Source organism: Leptonychotes weddellii, chromosome 11 (genome assembly GCF_054177405.1).
Source record: "Leptonychotes weddellii isolate Sample4059 chromosome 11, ASM5417740v2, whole genome shotgun sequence".
NCBI lineage: Eukaryota > Metazoa > Chordata > Mammalia > Carnivora > Phocidae > Leptonychotes > Leptonychotes weddellii.
In genome coordinates, this window is record NC_138379.1 from 3109262 (window position 1) to 3126928 (window position 17667).

Sequence of the window (17667 nt, forward strand, 5' to 3'; positions counted from 1 at the left end):
GCGCTCTCCTCAACCAGCTTAGTGTTTTCTAAGCAGTGAGAATGAACCCAAAAGGGAAAAAGGATCGAAGGTCCGTTTAAAAGCTCGTAGGTAAATGCAGTGGAATCCAGCCCCGTCCCCCAGTCGGTAAGCCCCCTTACTGAGTCTTGTGCCCAAGAGCACCCTGAGGGCGGGGGGTGCTCACCCTGTGTGGCAAGTACCAGAGTGTCACCCACCTCACAGGTGGGAAAGCCAAGGCTCAGGAGGCAGGACGTGTCCGAAGGCACACAGCTCCTGGGTGGGGGCTTGAGGGCCAGTTACAGGCTCTGCCTCCCTAGCTGCGACGCCTGGTCTGGCCCCCAGGAGGCCCCCCGGTGCCCTGCAGGAGGAGGCATTGGTCCCCCCAGCGCAGGGGGCCAGGCCACCCACCTCCCTGGTCTCCCTGGCTTCCCTCCGTCCAGTTCACAAGTCTGCAGGACTCCGAGGCTGGTGAGGTTCTGCCCTGGGTGTGACTCTTGCCTTGGCACCCCCAGGGATATCCTTGTCCACACCCAGCGCTTTATCACACGGCCCCCACCGAGATAGGGCTGAGCCGGACAGAGGTCTGTGACCCCAGGGGCACTAAGGAGGCCACAGATCTTCCACGTCCCCTGCAGCTCCCGTGTTAGTCACTGCCCTGCCGCCTCTTCTTGGCAGATGCAAGGCTCCTGGGCATCCTATGGAGGCTGGGCGGTGGGTATGCAGGTAGGATTTCCCAGAAAAGGAAATCTGGATGGGGGTGGGGCCTCGTGAGCCTGGCACCCTTCACTATTTGGCCTGGACCCTCCTGCGTGGGCCTGGAGGGGGCAGAGGCTGGAGACTGGGCGCCCACAGCCCCATGAGAACATGCTGTCTGAGCCAGGACAGGGCGCCCCGGAAGCTCCAGTGAAGACAGCCTGTCGCCCTCTCCTGACTTTGCAGTCACCCCCACCTGCCCGGCCAGGGGGGCATGGGAGGGGAGGAAGAAGGGTGAAGGAATTGGAGCAGGGTCTTTACTTTTGAGAGTCTCTGGGACTTTGGGTCAAGAGCATGCAAGAATGGGGATTTAAGTGGGGCAGCTGCTGTGGGAAGCAGGATTGCAGTTGCTCAAAAAGTCACACGCAGAATAAGCATGTGACCTAGCAAGTCCGCTTTGGGGGATACACCGGAATGTACTGGAAGCAAGGACTCCAACAGGTATTTGCTCACCCTCGTTCATAGCTGTGTGTTTGTGATAATCAAAAGGTGGGAGATCCCAAGTGTCCATTGACAGATGGTTGGATGAGCAAAGTGTGGTCCATCTACACTTCTTAAAGAAGGAAGAAGTGCAGACACCTGCTACCACACGGATGAACCCTGAGGACATGATACTCAGTGAAACAAGCAGGAGGACAAACGCTGGGTGATACCATTCACAGCAGAGAGGAGTCACATCTGGAGAGACAGAGGGCGGACGGTGGGCGCCGGGGCCGGGGAGGAGGAGGACGCGGAGGCAGTGTCTAATGGGGACAGAGCTTCCGTTTGGGAAGATGAAAAGTACGGAAGCAGATAGTGGTGGTGGTCACGCAAGACTGTGAAACTCCTTAAGGCCGTGAAATTGCACACTTAGAAGTGGATAAAATGGTAAAACAAAAACAAAAACAAAAACAAAACCCAGCAAACAACACTGCAACACCCGGATTGCTGGAAGTAGGGAGTTGGCAGCATCAAAGATGCTCAATAAACAGCGCTGAATAAATTAAGGAATGGTCAGCCAGTCACCCGCACCTGCGCAGGGCTGACGGGAAGGCGGCAGGTGGCCTTGGAGGCTGTGAGCTGCTCTGCTTGCCCAGGCCCCGCCCACTCCCCCACCTGCCCGTGTGAAGCCAACAGACCAAGGACCCGCTGCCTGGCCCCCTGAGCCCCGACCCTGGGCGGCTCTCTCTGGGTGACTGAGCTTCGGCTACTCGGGGTGGGCCTTTGAATCTCCCCGCAGGTTCAGAGACCTCCCGCTTCCCCCGGGGTTGAAGGACTCGGAAAGGTGAACAAGTAGATCTATAATTAGCGCCCAGCCATTGGAGGGGGACCTTGCCCCGGCCACATTCCAGGGCCGAGCTAGATATAGCAGCCCCAGAGCTGACCCCATCCCCTCTCAGACTGCAATAACTGGATGCCAGGGTGGCGCACACTTGTGCCTGAGCCCCCCGGGCTGAGCTGGCTGTGCACACCTCCCTAGGGGACTGTGGGGAGAGGAGCATTGGGGTGAGAAAAGAGGCAGTAGAGGTGTTGGATTTGGACCCACTGATTCAACCACTGTCTTGGATGATTGATCGTGGGAAGCCAGGATTGGCCCCTGCCTCTCCCCAGCCTCAGTGTCCCCATCTGCCAAATGGGCTTCCACAGGGGCCATCGGGACGCACTGAGGAGACACAAACAGTGAATGGTGTATCAAAACAGCTGCACAGCCATGAGTGGACGGAGGAGAGGTTGGGCACTTCTCTTTCTAGCGAGGGCTGGGAGATGCACCAAGAACAGAGTGCACCTCACCAAGGCGCCTGTTCTGTCATGTTCTTATTTGAATGCAAAATTTCGTGAGGGGCACACAGGGAGTACTGATGGCAGGGTAGGAATTCCTGGGAAACCTTGTGCCTTGGGCAGGCTGGGTTCGAGATATAAATTTTATACATTCATTTATTATCACTGACAAAATAAATATATTTATCTACCTTTTGTATGTTTAGGAGAATGGCACTGTAATTCTCCATCCATCCACTTACTCATCCATCTGTCCATCCACCGATCTACCTACTCATTCATCCATCCATCCATCCATCCATCCATCTACCCACCCATCCATCCTTATATCCCCCCATCCATCCATCTACCCATCCATCCATCCACCCACCCACCCACTCATCCATCCATCCATCCATCCATGGATACATCCATGCATCCATCCATCTATGTATCCATCCACCCATCCATCCATCCATCCATGGATACATCCATGCATCCATCCATCTATGTATCCATCCACCCATCCATCCATCCATCCATCCATTCATCCATCCATTCATCCACCCACCCATCCATCCTTATATCCCCCCATACATCCATCTACCCGTCCATCCATCCATCCATCCATCCATCCATCCATCCATCCATCCATTCATTCATCCATCCATTCATCCACCCACCCATCCATTCTTATATTCCCCCATCCATCCATCTACCCATCCATCCATCCACCCACCCACCCACTCATCCATCCATCCATCCATCCATCCATGGATACATCCATACATCCATCCATCTATGTATCCATCCATCCATCTATCCACCCATCCACCCATCCATCCATCCATCCATTCATTCATCCATCCACCCATCCATCCTTATATCCCCCCATCCATCTATCTACCCATTTATATATCCACCCACCCATATATTCATCCATTCACCCACCATCCATCCATGTATCCATCTACCCATCCATCCATCCACCCATCCACCCATCCATCCATCCATGGATCCAGCCAGCCAGCCATCCACCCACCCAGCCTTATGGAAGACAGAGGCACAGCTCTAAAGTAGCAGGTTGGGAGTGGTGACCTGGAGAAACTCAGGAAAAACTGGGGCAGCTCCCTGTTAGTGAGGACAATGGGACACCATCAGTCAGAACCCCATTTTCAAGAACCTCGTGATCAGCCAGCCACCATCTAGATAGATGATAGCTTGACAACAACCTCACCCCCTTCAGAGCTGCCCTGGGGAGAGGAAAGGTCCAGAATGAAGAGCTGAGGGCATGGTTGGAGGAAATGGGGCAGGAAAGGAGCTGGCTTCCTGGCAAGGGCTGTTTGGGATCACAGTGCTTGAGGTGAAGCCAACCTGGGTCTCCACTGAGACCGACCCAGTCTCAGTGCTCTGTTCATGACTTGTGAGGCCAGGAAAGGTGCTCTACTCACTCTGAGCTTGTTTCCACCTCTGCAATGGGGACAATAAAGACACCACTATCATAAGGTTGTCTCAAAGATTCAAAGCAGTGAAAGAGTGAAGGTGCCTGGCACACAGCAGGGCTCTTAGGTTGGCTGTGATGCCATCACTTGGCTCTGGCATGGGTCAGACTGTCATGGCAAGAGTGATTAAGAGCTCCCCTTGGTTAAGCACAGACTCAGTGCCAGACCATTCCAAGTGCCTTGCATGTTCTCCAAACTCACCTAACGACACTGGTAGCCCCCAAACAACCCTGGGAGGCAGGGGTTACTAACTCCACCTTCTCAGTGAGGAGCCTGACCCCCAAAATGGGTACGGAACATAGGCAAGACGGCAAGGCTGGTCAGGCCAGACTTGGGATGTCCGCCCTGGCGGCGGATTCCAGAGCCTACACACTCATTCACCATGCCCTGTAGCCTCAGAGAGCCCCTGGCCAGGCCAGGCTGCCCGGACCGAGTAGGGTGGACCTCCCAGGTTCTCCAAGGAGGGTGGGGCCCTCCCTGGAGCCCCTGCCTCTTGCCCTCCAGCCCAGGAAGGATGCTGATTGATATGTGAGGGGGGTACCAGCCGGGAAACCTGCCCTGCTCATTGGATTCTTAGGACTGGGCTTCTTTTTCATTACAGGACATTTCTCTCTGACCTCCCCACTTCATGAACTCTTACCATGCACAAACAAGTCTACCCGAAAGCTCAAAATTCTTGTCTCAGGAGAGCAGACTGAACCCCCAAGCACATGCAGGGCTTAATGGCTTTGTCAAGAGTCATCTCTTCACCAGGATATTCTTCTAGTCATCCCTGCCTCGTACCTCCTGAGCCCCTCATTCTTTCTCCCTTTCCTCACCCCAGCCCCACTGCTCTACCTGTCCCAAGCTCTTCCCTGCCACAGGACTTTTGCATATGTTGCCTCTTCACCTGGCTGGTTCTTCTGCATCTTCACTTACCAGGCTGTCACTGTCTCAGATACTTTCTGTGACTCCCCTATCCAAAACTGGGCTCCTGCCTCATTTTTTCTCACAATACCTTGTTATTTCTGTTCGCCGAACCGGACAGCATCTATAATTGTTTAGTTAATTGTACACTCACTGCAGGTCCCCACCAATCACCCACCTGAGGGGGGAGGCACCTGGCCGATATCCACCAACCCAAGTTCGTCTTTGGTCGAGGGCTGCTCACAAAGACAGTCATCCCCTGAACTTCTGGCCCACTCCCCTCAAGCAAAGAAACCCAGGGGCTTGTGATGGAAGTGCTGGGGTCCGTGACCATGGGGCAGTGAAGCCAAATGGATAGTATCTGCTACAGCGTTATGTTAGCTTTTGCAGAAGAGAAAACAGCTCAGAGAGACTAAGCAATTTCTGTAAGGTCACACATTCAGCGACGGGCGTGTCACACCCTGGGCTGCTCCAAGGTCTCTCGGGCTCCAACGCTTGCACTACTCCCCTACATGGTACCCGAGGACAGGCAGGCAGGACACTCAGGAGTGGGCACAATGGTGCAGCCCCTTTGGAGAACAGTCCGGCCGTTCTTGAAAGTGTTAAACAGAGAGTTGCCTAAGATCCAGCACTTCTCCTAGGCATGTACCCGAGAGAACTGAAAACATACGTCCACACGAAAACCTGCACACACGTGTTTACGGCAGCACTATTCATAGGAGCTAGAGAATGGGTTCTTCTACCCAAAGATCCATCGGCTGATGAATGCATAAACAGAATGTGTTATTGCCACACAAGGAAATAGGATTCGGCCGTAAGATGTACGGATATACCCTACAAGACGAATGAACTTGGAACACACTGTGCCAAGCCAAGGCCACATACTTGTGATCCCATTTATGTGAAATGTCCAGAATTGTCAAATCCACGGAGACAGAAAGTAGGCAGATGGTGGCTAGGGCTGGGGGGAGTTGGGGGAAATAGGAGGATGGACAATGGGTACGGGGTTTCTTTTTAGGGCATGGGAATGTCTAACACGGAGGTGGTGATGGCACACAGTGCTGTGAATCCAAACCCACTGAATCGTGCCCCTTATATGGGCGAAGTGTCTGGCATGCAGACTATATCCCAATACATTTGATTGTCACAGCCACGTCGGCAAGCCCTTCCATGATGGTTGGGCTGGTCAGGCCCTCCCCACGCTTTGGGGACAAGTGGGGATGGGGCAGCTGGGTTGTCCCAAGTGGTCTGGGGAGGGTACCCTGCCTGCAGTGCCGCAGCCCACCAGCAGATGGCAGTGGCCTCAGCAACAAGCTCCAGGTGGGCCCAGCTGAGGACCAACCCCACGGGTCTGCCCAAGCCCAGGAGGCCACTGTGGTGCCCCTGCTGGTGACCTGTTGGCAACACCTGTTGGGTCACCATGGCCAGGCAGTCGGGGAGGAGTTGGTCATCAGTTCAGGACTGACTAACCCTGGGGAGGCGGCCCCATCCATGCCTGACCATCCCCGCATGGCCACGGAGGATGCCCTCGGAGGGCAGAGGGCCCCCTCCCCAGGCACAAGGGCCAGGGCACGGCAAGGGGCAGGTGGTGGGCCTGGGTCCCGAGCAGGGCACATAGCAGGCACCCACTCTTGCTGACCGGATGGGAGACAGAAAGCCGCACCCCGCCCTGCTGAGCACGCATTCGTCCGCACAAAATGAGGACAGTGATGATAATAGGAGGGGAAGGAGGTCGAGAGGAAGAAGAGAAGCTTGTCTGGCTCGGTGCCCCGTCACTTTGATAGATCTCCACGGAGTGGGGTTCTAAGTCTTCCCAGGTGATAGAAGAGGAGCCAAAGGTTCAGAGGAGGGAGGCTACTTGCCCAGGGTCACACAGCTTCCAAGGGTTGGAGCCCGCATTCAAACCCAACCACCTGGCTCTGGTACACGGCTTGAACTCAGGCGGTCTTGAGGAAGGACTCGATTTCAGTTTTGTCTAAACCAGTGGTTCTCAAAATGTGGTCTCCTGACCGGGGATTTAGCTTGAAATGCCTTCCTGGGTCCCACTCCAGACTTGCTGAATCAGAGCCCCAGGGGACGGGCCCAGCAATCTGTGTGTGAACAGCCCTCCTGCTGATACACTAGTATTCACAAGTCCTGATTTGTAAGGATACCTCCCCAGTTGCTCACACTTAGCACGTTAGCACTTAAAGCACTTCGCTATGGGCTGGGTGCTTCTCACCCATCACCATGCTGAATCCTCCCAGCCACTCTGCAAGGCTGGCCATTATGATCCCCATTTTACAGGTGGAGAGACTGAGGCTCAGGGGTAAAGCCCCAAGTCCCTCATGGCAAGGCATGAGCTTAACCCAGGAGCTGGGTCTGAGCGGTCGCTGTGCCTGCTGCCCTGGGAACAGACAATGGCCCTGGGAAGCACGACTGCCCTCTGCCTAACACGTCCTTCTCTCTGGGCTAGAGGGCATGTGGAGAGCTGGGCAAGGAAGGGCTACCTCCACCCAGCTGCGTGGGTCTGGGGAAAGTCACTGCCACTGAAATGTAGGCATCACTGTCTGGGGGCCCCTGCGTCCTGCTGGAAGGAGACAGTCTGGAGTGGGAGGTCACAGTTCACCAAAGCTCACCAATACCTCATCTGGGGCATCCCTGGCCCTGTTAGCAGCAGCTTGGGTCCTCCAATGCTCACCGCCCCCCCAATGCCTACCTCGAAGTTGCCTTCTGAATCAAATGGATTTGGACTTTATAGCTCATCTTTCCCCAGTTGAACCTCCTAGGGTATCTGTTTTCACTCTTGAGTATTCACTCAGCTACAAAGGTCAGAAAACTTAAGATAAAGGTACTCTAAGCAAGATAAAAGTGTATATCTCTCATGTAAAAGAGGTCCAGGGTGATGAGGCTGCTCCACATTCATGAGGGACTCAGCTTCCTCCCATTTCTTCCCTTCATTGTCATTTTAATGGTTTTGACCTCATGGTACAAAATGGCTGCTTGGACTCCAGCCATTCCAACCACATTCCACTCAACAACAGCAAAGAAGACAGGCACATCCCCACCTCAGGACATCTCCCAGAAGCCACACCCACTAGCCTCGCTTACCTCCTATTGGCCAGACTTCAGACACATGGGTGCTCCAAGCAGTGACACAACAGGCAAAGAGAGAGACGAGGAGAAGGGGAAAAGGAGAAAGGATATTTGGGGTCTCTGCCTCTTTAGAGTGGACACTGTGATTCCTCCTCCACTCGTGTGCCTCCGGCGCCCGTCAAGTCCTTCCTCCCCTGGCGGCTTCTTCAAATGTCGGAACGCAAGAGGAGAATGCTTGGCCCTTTGGATGTCCTCCCCGGGGGGAGAATGGCATTAAGATTTATCGCCAGCCCTGCCTGAGGCCACCTGCTAGAGGTCAGAGCCCCTGCTTGTCCCACACGGGGGCTTCCCTAACCAGGCCCCAAGAGATGCACAAAGGCTTTTCCAATGGGACACTGAGCGGCTGTTGTCAGAGGCCCCTCCCCGGGCAGGGGCAGGGCAGGGCAAGGGCTGGTGCCCTCACCTGTCACTCCCACCCTCCCCCAGGGGTGGGGCCATGTAGAGCGTGGCCAGCCAGGCCAGCACCTTCCTCAAAGCTACACCCCCAAGGGTGGTGCCAGGCAGGGGACTCTGGCCCAGCCATGAGCGCCGGAAGTTCTGATGTGCAGCCCCCCCTTCCAGTGAGACAGGCCCCCGGTCTCCTCCGGGCCTGGGCTCTCCGCACCGCCTGAGTGATGCTGACATGGCGGCCACAGGGCACTGGCGATGTCTGATGTCGCACGGCCCTCCGTGAGCCAGGGGCCCGCGCTGGGCACGCACAGCTGGGTTTGCATCCGAGCCAGGCCCCGTTTGGGCTTTGTCTGCAGTCCAGTAGCTTCTCCCTGGCAGAGGGAGGCAGGCAGCCCTCCTCCGCCTGGACATAACCCCCATGTGACTCAGGAGGCGCTGGGGTGAAGGGGGAGGAGGGGCTGCGGCCGGGAACGGGGGTTCAAGTCCTGCCGGCCGTGGCTCACAGCCACATGCTCTCTTGCTCGGGCCTCACGGTTATCCTCAGAGGTACCCCTTTTGCTGATGAGGAAACAGTTCAGAGAGGTGAAGCCATCTGCCGAGGTCACACAGCATGGCGTCCTACTGTTCAGAGCAAGGGCCCAGCAGTCGGACAGACCCGAGTTCAAATCTGACTCCACCTCTCACTCACCTCTGCAGGGACGGGGTGGTTCCTTTGCCCCTCTGGGCCTGGTTCTCCCCGTAAAACAGGGGTGCCCATTCCTGCCCTGGCCCCTCGCAGAGAACCTTGTAAGCCAGGCAGTGCAAGAAGCTCGGGTCCCGGAGGCAGGCCAGCTGCAGGGGTCGCGGGCTCCAGCCCCTGACGTGGTGTAGGCGAGAGGGACCAGGCAGGCTCCTGGCGAGGGAGCCCACGCTAAGTGTCTGGGGTCCTGCAGGAGGCGCTGTTGAGGAGGACGAGGCTGGGACTCCAGTCCTGGTCAGAGGAGTGAGCCCTTGGCCGTGGGAAAAACTCACCGCTGTCCAGTGCCAGGCCCTCCTCCCTGGGTCCCACTCCCTCGCTCCGTCCTCGAGGACATGCCGTGGTGGCCACGCACTGTGGCATGCAGGCGGTGCTGTCTCACTGAGAGTGGGGAGGACCTACTTGGTGCCACCCACACTTGCAACCGCCCCTTTTCTGCGTTTACAGACCCCGCTAACCTCCCCTCAATGCCAGTCTGGTGCTGGCCCTGGCAGGGACAGGAGGGTGGGCCAGTCTCACTGCTGGGCCAGGGCAGCCAACCCCAGGGAGGCCCCCTTACCATACATGAGGGACAAATACCTACTTTGCGATGGTTGAGCACTGCTCATTTCTCAAAGCAAGCTGCGAAGTGGGCTAGAGAGGGATGTGGGGGAACGGGGGACACTTTGACCAAGAAGATCCATCTGGGGAGGTGACGGCCAAGCGGAGACCTGAGTGATGAGGAGCCACCGTGCAAAGAGGGTGGCCAGCAAGTGCAAAGGCCCTGAGGTGGGGAGACCCCAAACAACCATGCCAGCTGAGAGGCCACGTGTGGCATGGGCGGAAGGGCACAGGTGGGTGCCGGCAGGCGGGTCACTCTGCATTTTGTTTGCAGTGTGGTCAGGGGCTCGGTCTGGGGCTCTGGCTCTGAGGGCAGGGCAGAGGCCCCTCTATGCCTGCCAGGGGGACTTTGCCCTTGGCCCACCCTAGGAAAGAGATGGCCGCTGCTCCCAAAGGACAGCCCGTGGCACTCCTGCCCCCAAGGTATGTGACCCCCAGCTCAGGCCCTCCCTCGATCTGCCACAGAGCTGAGGAATATAAATATCAATATGGGCTTTGCCCATTAACACTGTCCCCCATCCCAGCACCCACCTACTGGAAAGCTTGCCACCAAGTACTTCGAAGTAACAGACCCAAGTGAAAAAACAAACAAACAAACAAACAAAACAGAGGTGTTTAAATGGGGTGGGGGTGTGGGGTTGGCCATGCTAGGAAAGGGTTCATGCTCACGATCGCTAAAGTCACTCAGATTTCTAGGAAAACTATCAAGACCCCAAGAGACAAGGGGGGCATTGAGGAACGCAACTCCTGGAGCCATATTCAGCCCTGGCGGTCCTCAAAGACACGGGAGTTAAAATTAAAAATCACTTCAAAACCGTCAAGGTCATCGAAACAAAGCAAGTCAGAGAAACCACCGTGGCCAAGAGGAGTATAAGGCACATGGTGACCAAACATGCTGTGGGGTCCTGGATGGCATCCTGGGTCGGAAGAGGACATTAGGGAAAAGTGGAGGAAATGGGATGAAAGCGGGACATCAGTTGGTAACAATGTATCGCTAGTGGTTTGTCAATAGTAACAAAAGTACCACACTGAGGCCCGATGCTAACAGAGGAGACTGGGGGTGGGGCATACAGCAACGCTCTGTAACTGTCCGCAAACTATTAGAAATAAAATAATAATTTTATTATATTTATTATATTTATAATAATAATATAATAATAAAATAACTATTAGAAATAAAACTATTAGAAAATTAAAAGTTTGAAACAAATAAAGGTCCAGTTTCACTGCTTACCTGTCAAGTTGGTAAGGAGAAAAACAAAAATAGAAAACAACAAAAAAAAAACCCACCTAGTGCTGCTGAGGATGTGGCTGAAGGGACAGTCGCCCTCTACGGCCACCTGCACACAGACCCATCCTTTAGAGGACGGTAAGCTGAGAGCCCGAAATTCTCAGCCTGAATCCAGAGATTCTGCTTCTGAAGATCACATTCCAAATACAGGAAAAAAAAAATGTTTATGCACAAAGATGTTCATCGCAGCATTGTTTATAATAGAAAAGGAAAAAAAACCAAACCCGCAGAAACCACCTAATATTAGAAACAGAGCAGAATGGTAAGGTCAACAACGGTCTATCTATAGAAGTCACAAAGTTTACACAGGTCACATCGTGGTGTGGGAAAATGGTAGGGTATATTTATTAAGTGAAAACAAATCGTATTTGCAGGATGATTCATTCATTCATTTGTTCCTTGAGCACATAAATATTTATTGAGGCCTTGGCTGTGCTAGAGGGGCTCCTACACGTAAGAGCTCGGGTGTCGTGGGAGAAGCGGACTGCCGAGCCCGCAATTATCACCCGCTGGGGTGAGGGCGCCGATGGAAGTGACCGTGCTGGAACCCGGGGTCAGGGAGGGGGTTTCTAAGGCAGCCTGGGGGTCAGGCAGCTTTCTGAAGACCAGCTGCCTTTGAAGCGGGCGGCCGATCTCACGGAAGGTGGGCGGCAAGCACGGAGAGGACAGCACGGAGAGGACAGAGTCCGGCGAGTGTGGCCAGTCCTCCTGTTGGGCGGGCACCGAGCAGGGAGGCGAGGTCCGGGGGCATTGCTGAGGCCACTGAGCCTTTCCGTCAGCATAAGGAGCCATGGAGGGGCCAAGAGGCAGTGGCCAGATCGGATTGCTTACGAGCGTCTCCGGGGAGCCACCCCCCCCCCCGGGGCTCGGGGCCCTCGCCCCCCCGCTTGCATTGTGATGCTCGCGCACACCGTGACCCGCGCCCTGGGCCACAGGAAGTGCCCCACCCCCCACCCAGACCTATCAGGGCCTGCATCTCATGGGGCCTTTTTGCTGTCACATTCCTGACCTGGGTGATCGAGATGGACGGAGGCCGGGTCCCTTCTGAGCGCCACGGTCACTGCTCCTGGCGTGTCCACATCCCCTGCCCCCCTGGGACCACAATGGCTCGTGAGAAACCAAACATCCCAGGGCTGACTTGACGGCCATCCTCCGCTGGGCCCTGGGTCCTGGGAAGCATATAGTCACACAGTCGGGTGCCCAGGGTGTGACCGAGGAGGGCAGGAAGCCTGACTTGCCCTGGCGCAGAGCATCTGTTCTGAGGAGAAAGCCTCTGGGCCCTCCTCTCTCCCAGTGTGGCACCTGCTACCAGCACACACCCACGCCAGCCAGGGAAGAGAGACGGGCCACCATCCGGCCTCGCATGGGGCTCTCACCCTCCTCGCCCACATCCTTGTGGAATCCCCACCATGAGGGTCGGAGGGGGCTGAGGCTCAGAGAGGGTGAGCGACTTGCCTACAGTCACACAGCAGGTGATTAGAGGGCAGAGCTCCACAGAGGTCTCCCCATCAACCCTGGCTGGGTTGTCCCCAGGCTGGCCTGGGTCTGCTGCCCTGGCAAGGCAGCCGGGAGATGAATCATGGTGGCTTGCATATGCCTGACCCCATTGCCTCAGTTGCCTCCTGTGCCCCCCAGAACTGTCGCTGGGAGACCTACACGCAGTGAGCAAAATGTCTGCGGCCCATGCTCAGTTACCGGGCACTGGTCTCATGATGTGCCGCATGTACTTACTCTTCCTGAGTTCTGGAAGTTTCTGAGGATGGAGATGGTGCGTTTTCCCTGGGGGGCTGCAGACGCAGCCTGGTCCCTCAGGTAGGTTTCCACCCCGTCCTCTGCACAGGCCCTGCCCCCCACCTGTTTGCACAAATGCAGTGAATCTTCCAGGCTTGTGGCCGCACCGGCTCGCTGGACTGCCGTCCGGGGTGGTCCCGAGCTCCCCTGGTGGAGGTGAGTGGCCGGGACAGAGGCTGGTGGCCCACAAATACTGCAGATACTTCCCACCTGGCTCCTCCCAGGACTGGGCGCCCCGCCTGGCCCATGGCAGCGAGCTTCTGGACAGACAGAGGACACGGGGCCCCCCTCCACCTTCAGCTCTCCAACTGCTTCTCGGCTCTCAAGATAAAAACGCCTCTCCCAGGCTCATGAGACCCCGTGACCCACCTCCCAGGTCCCGAGGCCCCATCTCCTCCTCGGCAGCCACACCGCCACCTTTCGGCTCTCCTGGGGAAGGGGGGAAGGCAGGCCCCGGGTCGGCCTTCGGGTTGAGCAGGTGGAGGACAAATGCCAAGGCCAGCCTGAGCCCCGGGTCCCAGCAGCCCATTCAGACCTGGGGCCGTCCCAGCACTGCAGGGGGGAGACAGGGCTGGCTGCCGTCCGAGGCTCAGAAACCCGCGTGGATCTGGTTCACCGTCCGATGCCGTTGGAGCCTTCCCTGCTGCCCCCACACCTGGCCCTGTGCCCGGAGCCGGGACTCCTGCCCTCACCATGTTTGGAGGTGCCCACAGCTGCCAGAGAGTCCTGCCTTTAACACAACGCTCGCCGTGGCCTCTGGCCCTTGCAAAGCCCTGCTGCACCCTCGGCCCCCCTCCCACAGCAAGGCCCTGTCTGTCTCACCTCCAGACCTTGCTCTCTGCCCAGGTCACCCTCCCTACCCCGACCCAACCTTCAGGTCGACCAGATGCCCCTTCTTTGGGAATGCGCCCCTGGCTCCCACCAGCCCCCACCCAGAGGACCCCCGATTTCCCTTTCGGAATCCTCCCCTGTGGGTGTGCTTCTCCCCATGGGATGGCCGTCCCCACCCCCACCCCCCACCCCGCCGAGGTGGACTAAAAGTGGCAGCTGTGCCTCGTGTCCTGCGCCCGAGCAGAAGCACAGCCAACGTTGGTTGAATGACGCCCTGGGCTTTAACCCGCACCCGGGCCTGCCACCGGGTCAATGCCTCGGGGCAGGGGGGAGCTCTTGAGCGGAAGGGAGGAGACGTGCTTCATTTAGCCCTCGGCTGACGTTTGGGGTACCAGGTGGCATGATGCACGCCTGAGCCACTTTGCAGCCTGCCTTCTCCGGCGGCCGGCGTCCTACCTTTAGTAAAATGGGAAGTGGCGTCACTTTATTGTTGGACTTCCTTTCTGGTTTTTTTTTCCCCAAAGTTCCTCCAGTTAGTGCCTGCATATGACGTGAAAAGACCAAGAACGTTTCAGTGAGCAAACACGTCGTGCGTCCGGCCGCGGGAACCAAGGGCTTATTAATCGGGGCTGCGATCCAGGAACTCGGCTCAGGGAGGGCTCCCCGAACTCAGGGCGTTTCTCAGACACACATTTCAGGGCAGGTGACTCTTCTCCCCGGACGTCCGTCCAGAGGGTGAGTCTGCGTGGGAGACGGCTGGGCTGCCACGGCCCGGCTTGCCCTGCGCCCCGGGCTCTCGGGCCGCCTCCTGCAGCTGGCCCCTGTGATTGCACAAGGTAGGGCGTGCTTGAGGCAGAAGCCGAGGCACCTCAGAGGGTCGTCCAGGTTTTATTTTGGTTCTAGCTCCACGCTCGCCCGGTGGCATTTCGGGCCCTTGAGCCGGGGTCTGGGTTTACTTGAATGAGCTGCTGGGAAGAAGTCCAGGCCCATCTGACCTGGTTCTCCGGGAATGACCTCTGGCTGGGAGCATCTATTTTAAAGGAGGCTGCCATTTGGTCTTTGCCAAAATAGTTGAAAGAAGACCCCAGAATAGCAGGCTGGGTCTGCCCCGGCTTAGAAGCCGCATCTCGGGCTTACAGGCAGGCGCGTGGGATGTCAACAAGCAGGCGGCAGAGGCAGAAAAAGGCCTCTTGTCACCGAGGCTGGAGGCTCAGGAATGGCCTCCCGGCACCCTGGAGGGCCAGCGCCCCTGGGCTCGCAGCCGCGGCGGGAAGGCCCCCCCGGGGTGACGTCAGAGGCGGGCCTGGCTCAGCAGCGCCTGCTCCTGTAGGCATTCACTTGGGTCATCGTGCCCCTGTTACCCATTCGGCAGATGGGAAGACGAGGGTAAGAGCCTGCCCAGGTTCCGACAGCCAGAGTCAGGGCCGGAGCGGGGCCTACAGCCCCCCAGCGTGCACCTGAGCCCAGTGGCCTCCGGCCTCAGTGGCAGCGGTCATGACAATGATGGTGGGGACAGAAATCCTAAGTTACCTCCTGCAGGTGCTGCCTCTTCTGCCCCTGAGCCCTGGAGGAGGCAAGGGAGGGCGTAGGGGACCCAGTCAGGGGCTCGGCTCAGCACCTTCCCCCAACCAGAGTAGGAGACTCGTGTGCAGCACGGAGTGGTTTGCATCCAGTGTGAGTCCTGCAAGCAAGCCGGGGTGAGCTCAGGGGACACAGCCCATGAGGCCGACCCTGCAGGAAAGCCACCTCCAGGGGTCTGACAGGAGTGGGTCTCTGGAAGGGCTTTTCTGAGACACACGTGACTCCGAGAGGGTATACTTTGCCTACACTGATGGTAGACCCCCCATGGGAGGCATAACTCGGTGCCCCCTCCGGGCCTCGGGTCCCTTGTTGGTAAATGGGACTGATAATACCTGTGGGGGTTGTTGACACGTGGGTGAGATGCAGGGCCCATGACAGGCACAGCGAGTCCCTGGAGCTACACAGCCTGTCCGAAGCACCGTCCCCTGGGTCGCTCCCACAGGGCCAAACGCAGCCCTTTAAATGGCCAGGCTCGCACTCAGCACCGCAGCCTGGTCAGGGCAGAGGTGGTTGCGGGGAAACTGAGGGCACTGAGCCCTCTTCAGGAGTGCCTTGTCCACCAGGGAGGCAGCGTGAGCACGGGCCAGCAGCCAGGGTGCTCTCGGGGCCTTGGTGCGTGGTGGGTGAGAGCATGCACAGGGAGGGGACCGTGGGCACGGGGAGGGGACTGCGAGCCCCCGTTTACCCAGAACTCTCTGGCTGGGCACCTATCGTCCCAGTGCCACAGTTATGAGCTTCTCGTTTCTTCTTCTTCTTCTTCTTTTTAAATATTTTATTTATTTATTTCAAAGAGAGAGAGCAGGGGGAGGAGCAGAGGGAGAAGGACAAAATTCTGCACTGAGCACGGAGCCCAACAGCCCAACACGGGGCTTGATCTCACAACCCTGAGATCACGACCTGAGCCGAAGTCAAGAGTCAGATGCTCAACTGACGGAGCCACCCAGGCGCTCTGAGAGCTTCTCCTTTCTGTCTCAAAAGGCTGGGGCTGAGCTTTCCTGTGGCCAAGCTGTGATGGGGTTGGACTGGAGAGGCCAGGCAAAGCTGCCTGGAAAGGTCAAGGCTGCACTGAGGTCAGAAAGGTGAGTAGGGGGCGAGCTAGGTTCCCTCCCTGAGCCACACCTGTGGCCCAAGCCCCTGTGTCCTCTGGTCCGGTGAGTAAAAGGGACAGATGACCCGCTCCAAATGAGCACTCTCCTAGGACAGACCCCACCCAGAGAAGGCAGTAGGCCACCTCCCACACAGTGTCCCCCCCACTTCACGAAAGCCAGGCTATGCTCGGTAGCCTGCCCAGACCTCACCGGGAGCTCTCCTTAGGTGCAACAGCCTCAGGGCAGCAAACAAAGGGACAAGGTGAAGACCAGCGATGCTCCTTCCAACTCTCCCACACCTGGAAGCAGCCCCCTGCTGGGGTCCAGGGTGGCTGTAGGAACAATCGGGACTGCACTGGGGAGCTGGGGACGCAGACGTCTCAGGGGGCAGAGGCCCACAGGAATGCTGCTGTCATGCCATGACCTGTCCCCCGAATCCCACACAGTTGACAAAGATGCATTTCTCCCACAGGAGAGGCCCGGGACAGCAAAGATGGTGGCAGCCCCCGAGGTCAGCAGCGCGAGCTCCTGGCAGAGCTCGGGTCCTTTCTGTCTGCTTGTGGATGGACTTGTTCATCTGCCCCCTCTCTCAGAGCCGGAAGTCCAAGTAGAGAGTCGGCTGCAGAGACACATCGTACTTGCCTGTGGGAACTGGAAAATGCAGTCAGATGTCTCCTGATTGTGGTCCGCATGGTCCTCTCACCCCGAGGACCGCTCCGGCCAGTCCGTTACACAGTGGCAGTTTCTATATGCCCGTAGGTCCCAGGTTTGGAAAGAAATGTATGTAAAGCACACGATACGTTAGAAGATTTTCATCCCCGTGTGTGGCCAAGCTGGACTGAAGTTAGCAATGGGTCCCCCTCTCCTTTTGCTTCCCCCTGCTGTGTCGGGTCTAACACTGGGCCTCCCAGTAAAAAAAATAACGGGCATAATTCATCCTTCTTTCAAGGTCTTGGTGAAGAAGCCTATGGAGAAACTGCCCAGAAGCTGAAAAAGTCCAACTCCCAGGACTGATAATAAATGCTTTGCTGACTCTGGAGGCTTCTGTGTCTTTGCTGTCAACAAATTTTATTTTTATTTTTATTTTTATTTTACTTTATTTTATTTTATGTCAACAAAGTTTGGTGGACAGAGTGGGAAAAACCATTTTTGATGCTAAATCGCATGTGATTTTGAACATACACTTCAGCAGATGTTCAAATCCCCAAGTGACTTCCCGGTAACTAAACGGTCATTCCACCTGCTTCTGTGAATGAGGCTTCTTGGCCTTTATACCAGCAGGACTGGGAGATGGGTTGGAAATTGCGGCCAAATCCCATACTATCC